The sequence below is a fragment of the Suricata suricatta genome, chromosome 3 (genome assembly GCF_006229205.1).
Source record: "Suricata suricatta isolate VVHF042 chromosome 3, meerkat_22Aug2017_6uvM2_HiC, whole genome shotgun sequence".
In the NCBI taxonomy this organism is placed as follows: Eukaryota; Metazoa; Chordata; class Mammalia; order Carnivora; family Herpestidae; genus Suricata; species Suricata suricatta.
This window is the reverse complement of record NC_043702.1, coordinates 143442924-143450894: the sequence shown is the minus strand read 5'-3', so window position 1 is coordinate 143450894 and position 7971 is coordinate 143442924.

Below are 7971 nucleotides of genomic sequence, written 5' to 3'. Positions count from 1 at the left end.
CCCTACGTTCCAGCCCATGCTGACCACCTGCTGCTTCTACGAGCCACGCAACGTCACCTTTCTCTCCATTCCATCATTCAGCGCTACCTCCTCCTTCTCCTCTTCCCAGAGAACTCTTGCCCACCTTTAGATACCTAAGTCAAATGTCACCTCCTCAGTGAGAACTTTCCTGATGAGTCTGTCCTGTTTATGAGTACCACGCATGAGCCCCCTCAAGGTCACACCTGGTAGGGTGGCTATTACCAAAACCAAAACCAACCAAACCAACTCTAGGAAGTAGTGAGTGTTAGTTAAATGGAGAGAAATAATAACTCTTGGCACGGCTGGTGGGGATGTAGAAAGAGGCAGCTGCTATGGAAACAGCACAGGAGGCAGTTTTTAAAAAGAGTGAAACAGAATCATCACATGATCTAGCAATTCTACCTCTGGGGATAGACCCCGAAGACTGGACAGCAGAGGCTCCCACAGATATTTGCGCATGTGTGCTCACAGCAGCGTTATTCACAATAGCTGAGCGTGGAAGCCAACAGGTGTCCACTGAGGGAGGGATGGATAAACCAAAGGTGGTTTGTACGTGCAACGGTGCATACATACATAGAGCCTTAAACAAAGAAGGACATCTGACACATGCTATAACATGGATGAATCTCTAAGACATTATGGTCAAGGAAATAAGTCAGTCACAAAAGAACAAATACTGTATTTGTATATATATTTGTGTGTGTGTAACTTCTTCTCCGGGCACCCAAGGCCTGTCAGGGGCTCAGGGCATCCCCATGCCCAGCACAGTACTTGGCACTGATTGGTGCCCGGTCCGTCTTTATTGATGTGAGGGGGCACAAAGTTGATGGGGGGGTATCTGTAGGCAGGTCTCAGGCTGGCCCACATTCTCACTCACCTCTTTCAACACACTCAAGCTTCCCCTGCACCTGCTGCTCCACTGGAGGGGAGCTCTAGCTGTCTCTTCAGCACCGTGGGGAGACCCTTGCCAGTGTCATTGAGTGAGTGACCAGGAGTGGCAGGAACTTGCCTGCAATGTGTGCTATGTGGGTCACACAAAAGGAAAAACTTACCCTCATGTAATAATGAGGCGCCGGAAGTTCTGAGAGCATGAAGTTTCAGGGTCACACACCTACCTCCCTACGTGATGGTATAGTTGTGGTCTCTGGAGGAAGGACACAAATGAGGTGATAGCCATACGTCCTTTTTATCGCTACAGTATCACAGCTTTCATAACCTAAGAAGATAGGTGGGGGAAAATAATTATCTCCTACCCCTGTCTTGAAATGAGCAAAACCCAAACAAAGCATAGTCTATACACCTCCTGTATTTAGGTCCTCCCTCAAAAGTTATGTATGCGACAATCCCAAACTCATTAATGACTTTGCTCAATGCCTTTACCTTTCTTAGAGGGGGGATCTATGGAATGAGAGTACATTGTAGGTTGCAGAGTGTGTTTCCTCCTCCTGAGCTGTGCACACAGGCTGGGATGGCTTCCCCAGAGAGGCCTGGCAGGGGTCAAGAGCATTTCGGAACACAGACTTTGACATATGTGGGGACAGCATGAGTCTGAAGTCTGGCTTTTCCCGCTCCAGTGAGATGACTTAGGCAGGATATTTAACCTTTCTGAGCCACATCCGTGGTTTCTGTGATCTAAATGGCAGAAATAATACTACTGACAGCCTTGTTGAGAGGACGGAAGTAGATAATTGGCATGAGAATATCTACAGCTCATGTTTATAGAGGCCAATTACTATGTGTCGGTAACAGTTCATAATGTTTCATGTGTATTTAACTTAGGGAATCATCACCCCCTTCATTATAAAAAGTGAGTGCTGAGGTGTGGTTCATATGGCAAGTGGTAAGTGGGAGAGGTGGGATTTGAACTCAGAATTTGATTCCCCCATGCTCTACTGCTTGAAAATTATGTTCTCATGTGAAGCTAACATCATCAGACCCTTAGGAAACCACCAGACATTCCACACACATTCTGGAACACCTCTTCTCCCCTTTCCTACCCTCCCACTTCTGTTTACTTTACTTTGCTTGTTTCTTTTTTTTAATGTTTGCTTATTTATTCCTGAGAGAGAGAGAGAGACAATCCCACGAACGGTGAGATCATGACTTGAGCCAAAATCAAGAGTCAAACACTCAACCGACTGAGCCACCCAGGCACCTCCCCTGTATACTTTTCTTAAGTGAGGGAAAGAGCGGAAAAAAATCCAGGGGACACAGGCAAAGATGAAATAACTTCTTGGGTTGACATACTTTGGTTGTGTCCCTGGATGTCCCCTTTTCCGTTCTCCCTTTCCCCCAGTTCACTCTCCAGGCTGAAAGCTCATTTGAGTTGCAATTGACATGCTCAATATAGGCTAGTCTGGAGGGGCAAGGCTTTGAACACAGGGACAGGGACTAAAACCTTGGACCGTTTTGAATGTGGTAGAATATTTACCTCTTTTCCCTCTGTTTCCCATATAAGGCGGCAGAATTTATAATTAGACATCTTGTAGTCCTAATTAGCCCCATTTATAGTCCCTTTGGACCATGTTATGTCTGTTGATGTGCAGAGTCTAAGTTTCCATTCCCCTCTGGGTACTTCCTTCTTTCTCTTTCCATTCCTATTCTTCCCCTCTGCTCTAGCTGCTCCTGGCTATGGCATTAAACCCTCAAAGGTTGGGGTACAGACAAGGGCATTGGGAGGGCGGGGGAGCAGAACACTTCTTCCTCTCTGGGAAGCCCTCAAGTAGGGCATTGTTGGCAGCATTTGCTTTGGGTAGAATTTTTGCTGAGGATCAGCTCTTAGCACTTTCAGAGATTTCAGAAACTTTTGTAACTAATGATTCTTATGTATCTGTCATCCTTACATTGAAGACTCTCAATTTATCAAAGAATTACTAGCCTATGACATGAAGACTGCTTATCTCTCCCTGTCACAAATTATTTTCCTTCCCAAGGGTGAGTTTTCAGTGGACAGATCTTTTCCTGTATGTAAATCAGGCTCCCTTCTTGCAATGTTCTGCTTTTTGCCATGCTAGCATTAGGTACAAAGTCTACTTTATCTGTATGCCTATGAGTATCTGGCTGCCAATGACGATTCTATCTCATCAAGAGCATGCTATCTGAAAATTTCTAAGAAATCCACCTCCATAGATCCCTATTCTCTTCATCCATTCATAATGTCACAGCATAGTAAAATAGGAGATAGGAAATTGGAGATGTTTCCTGATGGTGTGAAGGGAGGGTAGGGGAAGCTTGGAGAAGAGAGATTGCCATCGAGTCATGATTTATTCCATGATATAACCCAGTCATGCAAATTAACCTATACTAAAAGGTTAAAGGAAATTGAGATGTGGGAGATTAAAGTTTATCTAAAATGGAAAGTATAGCCCATAGCTCTTTGGGCCAGTCCTGCCCAGAAATGGCATTTACTATATTTCTGACGTCAAGAGATTTTGTGGGTATGTCTGCTAAGGGTTTACACTGGGGGCCATGATCATGGACTTTGGGTCACAGAGACCTGGGTCCTGTCCTTTGCTAACTCTGTCACCCTAGGAAAATTGTCAATTTCTCTAGGACTCAGTTTCCTTTCTTAAAAAATAAATAAATGAGGATAACAGTACATACCCCATAAGGCTATATAATAGGTATGATAACTAATAGTTAAGATTTGGTTGGTGTGCTTGCTTCGGCAGCACGTATACTAAGATTTGGTTGGGAGTGATAACAAAAAGGACATGTATTACTCTTTTATATAAAAGTCTAGGTAAGTGGTTTAGGGTTGATATGATGGATGTATGCTCACAAGTACATAAGCTGCTTTTATCCTTTTGTTCTGCCATCCTCAACCTATGGCCTCTACTTCATGATCCAAGAAGGCTCCTCAAGCTCCAGCCATTACATTTTCATTCCAGCCACTGGGGAAGAGAAAAGAGGAGAAGGAGAAAAACTACCTCTACCTTTCAACCCCTTCCATTTACAAGTCATTGGCTAGAACTTAATCTCATGAACACAACCAGCTGTATTTGACAAAGGGAAATGTAATTTCTACTGTAACAGTCATTTGCTTAGCCAAATATTGGACAGTCTTTACTATCAAAGAGGGGGAAATGAGTATTGGCTCAAATAACTAGCAATCTGCCACAGATCTCTAGGAGTTTAAATAAGATGATGCACATGGAGGGCTGAGCACACAGTAAGCACCCAATTATCACCCACAACCATCACCCTCACCATCGTGGTCATCATCATCATCCCCATGAGAACGTGGGGAATAGTTTGAAACCCATCACTAGATGTTTCTTTATTTTAACCTCATCTTGTTAATAATGTCACTCTTATCCACCTCCCTTTTAAGACACTATTAGTTTTTTTCTTTTATGAGGGTTAGACATTTACACCTTATGAAATCAAACTAGGGAAAACTAAGGAAAACAAGAGAATGGTGAACATGGGATTCTAAATAATGGTTCCCTTTGACTGTGGAAACAGAGGTAGGGGGAAATGTTGATGGAGATACCACCTAGTTACTTCATTGTCAAAGCCCTCATTTTTATTTTGGACAGGAGATTCACAGGAGATTCTTGCATTATTAAAAATAATGAATAACCAAATAAAAGCAGAGATACCTGGACCAATGATCCAATGATGAGGCTGTGTTGTGAATCAAGGATTATAATTAATCTGACTCTATATATGCACATGAGGTCTTTAAATTGTACAGTATCACATATTGCAGACATGCACTGTATGTCAATAATAGACAAAAATAGTACTTTCTATCTGCATAGAGCTTTTAACTTTTGAAGTGCTTCTACACACCCATAAAAACTGCTTCAGAAATTCATTACATAAGGCTGAGAGCTTGGTATTATACAAATAGGACTTTGGACTTGTGCGTCCTAAGGGGAAATGGTTTATTTTATTCTTACAGTAGCTCTATGAGGCAGGCAGGACACATGTTTTATCCCTATTTCACAGATGAGAAAGAAGGAACCGAGGGGGCAAGGGACTTCAGCGAGGTTGTGTGGCTGCATGGTCGGCAAGGGAACTTAAGACTAGATCTCTTGCCTAGTGCTTCTTCCTTTAGCCCAGCTCATGCCCAGTTATTATGCATCTGTTAGGCATTTATACTGTGTTATATGCAAGGCACACCATGCTGAAGTGTTTGTGTTCATGTAGGTGTGTGTTTTCTGGGTACCGTGTGCAGTTTATTTGACCTCTATGCACATGCACACATACACGCCCTTGTTGTCCTTGTGTGCCCCGGGGCCTATGTGGCCCATGTAAACCTGGCAGGAATCCCCAGCTGGGGTTTCAGTTGGCTTGTTATTCCTAGGTCACTGGGCTTCAGCATCTCCCCAGAGCCCCAGCTAGTTAGGAAGGCAGCTTTGATATCAGGGACAGATCTCCAGGCAATGGGCAGAGACAGAGGAAGCAGCCAGCAGTGCTAGGAGGAGAAGGAGAAGAAGGAGAAGGAGAAGGAGAACTATTTCCTGATCATTTCTAGTTTATGAAGAGTTCTCATAAACACGATCTAATTAAATTCTCATTCAGCCCTGAAGTCCGTGTTATTATTTTCCTCATTTGCTCAGACACAAAGAGAGGATAAATGGCTTGCTCGGGGTACCAGGACAGACTTGAACTCAGGTCGCTTGTCTCTAAATTCTTTTCTCTTTCTGCTGTGCCTTTCCATCTCTGCAAAGGCAAAAAGACCTTATCTTCCTTCTAGCGGTGTGGGGAGCAGGTGAACGCCCCGTGCCAAGCTGTAGAATGCCCCTAGTGACACCCCCCATGGACAGAAAAAGAACAACTCAGAGGGTGGAGCAGCCCCAGACCAGTGACCTTCAATCAGCCGAGAATGAGACTGAGAAGCTGGAACTTTCCACCTCCCTGCGGTCCTTCCTTGTCTCAGTCCTCAAGCATCACAGGTGCGCGGCTCTGGTAGGCGACAGCCATACTACGGAACTGGAGAGGTGAAGGTGTTTTCCAGTCTCTGTGGCCTTAGGCTCTTTGTCTTTGTCAGGGGGTTGGAAGAACTGTCTTTTTTTTTTTAATTTTTTTAAATGTTTTATTTATTTTTGAGACAGAGAGAGACATAGCATGAGTGGGGAGGGGCAGAGAGAGAGGGAGACACAGAATCTCAGAAGCAGGCTCCAGGCTCTGAGCTGTCAGCACAGAGCCCGACACGGGGCTCGAACCCACGAACATGAGATCATGACCTGAGCCGAAGTCGGAGGCCCAACTGACTGAGCCACCCAGGTGCCCCTGGAAGAACTTTCTAACCACAGGCAAGCTCGGCTACTGCAGCCCCAGGTGAATCCCTCTGCTGCCAGCTCCCAGACCGGTGTCTGTGCCACTTCCGCCAAGCTGTTCGCTGGTACCCCGATTAACACCATCTACCAACTGCAAGGCTGAGCATGGCATCTTGTATACAGGCAAGTTGTGCACTAAATTAACTTTGCTTCAAAAGAGCCAATATTTATGTTAGAGTAGTTGTTTCTTTCCTGGCCCCATGGAGTGAATCCTGCTGCCTTCCCCTCCCCCTCCTCCTGTCCCCCCACCAAGGGTGACTCCTGCCTTTTGTTCTACGTTTTACTCCTTCCCTGCCTGGGCTCTCAGTCCCAAGGGCCCCTGTCCTCAGAATATCCGCTTCTATCCTCTCTGTGCTGGGTTTCCCTGGACAAGGGGGATCTGGAGTATTGGGGGGACATATTAGGGGCTACGTGTGGCCATAGCTCAAGCCCTATTTTTAACGTTTTATTGGATTTATTTATTTTTTAGAGAGAGAAAGCGAGAAAGAGAAAGAGCGCGCCCGAGAGTGGGGGAGAGGCAGAGAGGGAGAGAGAGAACCCCAAGCAGGGTCCAGGCTCTCAGTCCAGGATATCTGATTCTACCAACTGTGAGTGAGATCATGACCTGAGCCGAAATCAAGACGTGGGTATTTAACGCACAACCCACCCAGGCGTACCCCAAGCCCCACTTTGACTTTTGCATCATCAGTGATCAAGCTGAGGTTTTGTGTTCACCGGTCTGGTACCTTTGTCTTATTTCTCAACTGTTCTTAGAACTGGGAGGAGGTCAGCAGGGATGTATTAGGCGATCATCCCCCACACCCATCAAAATGTGTATCGAGACCCTGTAGCAGCTTATAGCTAGGGCCTCCCCCCCACCCCCAATGGCATAACCCAGGGACTAACTTTTCCACAATCAGAACCTGGTCTCCAGACCTTCCTTTTTGTTTCATTGTCTTACCTAATTCTCTCCACCACGCTGCTGCAGAAAGGTACTGCTATTCCTCCTGCTGAGAGGGAGGTGCAACGGCTTGCTCAGGGTCACACAGAAAGTCTGAAGGTCAGTCTATCCTTTTCCCACTGTTTTCTTTTTTAACTAATTTACATGAGAAACAGTTCAAAGTTATGATTGCTACATTGTTCGTAGTTACACAACGATTAAATCTTTGACAAATTTATGAGGAAAGAAATGAAAAACTCTGAGGAAAATGATCCAACTAAGAACATGTTTAATATTTGCTTCACACCTACTTCTAGGAGGAGGGGCCTCTGTAACTCTGTAATTCATGCTTACCCCGAGGTCGCACGCCGGTCGCACGCCGCTTACACTTACCTCCTTCAAAATACACCCCTTCTTCCAATTGGCTGCTGCTGTTTAAAAGAGCCAGACGATTGGAGAAAAGTGGTTCTATCTGAATTATGCGCCTACTTCTATACGCTTTCCACTTCTCTTTGCTTGCCCCTGATCAACTACGAACTAGGGTTTCTCGGCCCCCACTCCCCTTTAGCCACCAGCCCCCAGGCCTCGGCACGGGCCATCCACACTCCAGCCACACTCGGGAAGGCTCGCGTCCTCCCCTTTAAGGCCAGCCCCGCCCCCACGCCCCGCCTCCTTGGCCCCGCCCCGCCTCCCCAAGCCCGGCCCCTCCAGCCCTCCCCTTTAAGGACCGGCCCCGGACGC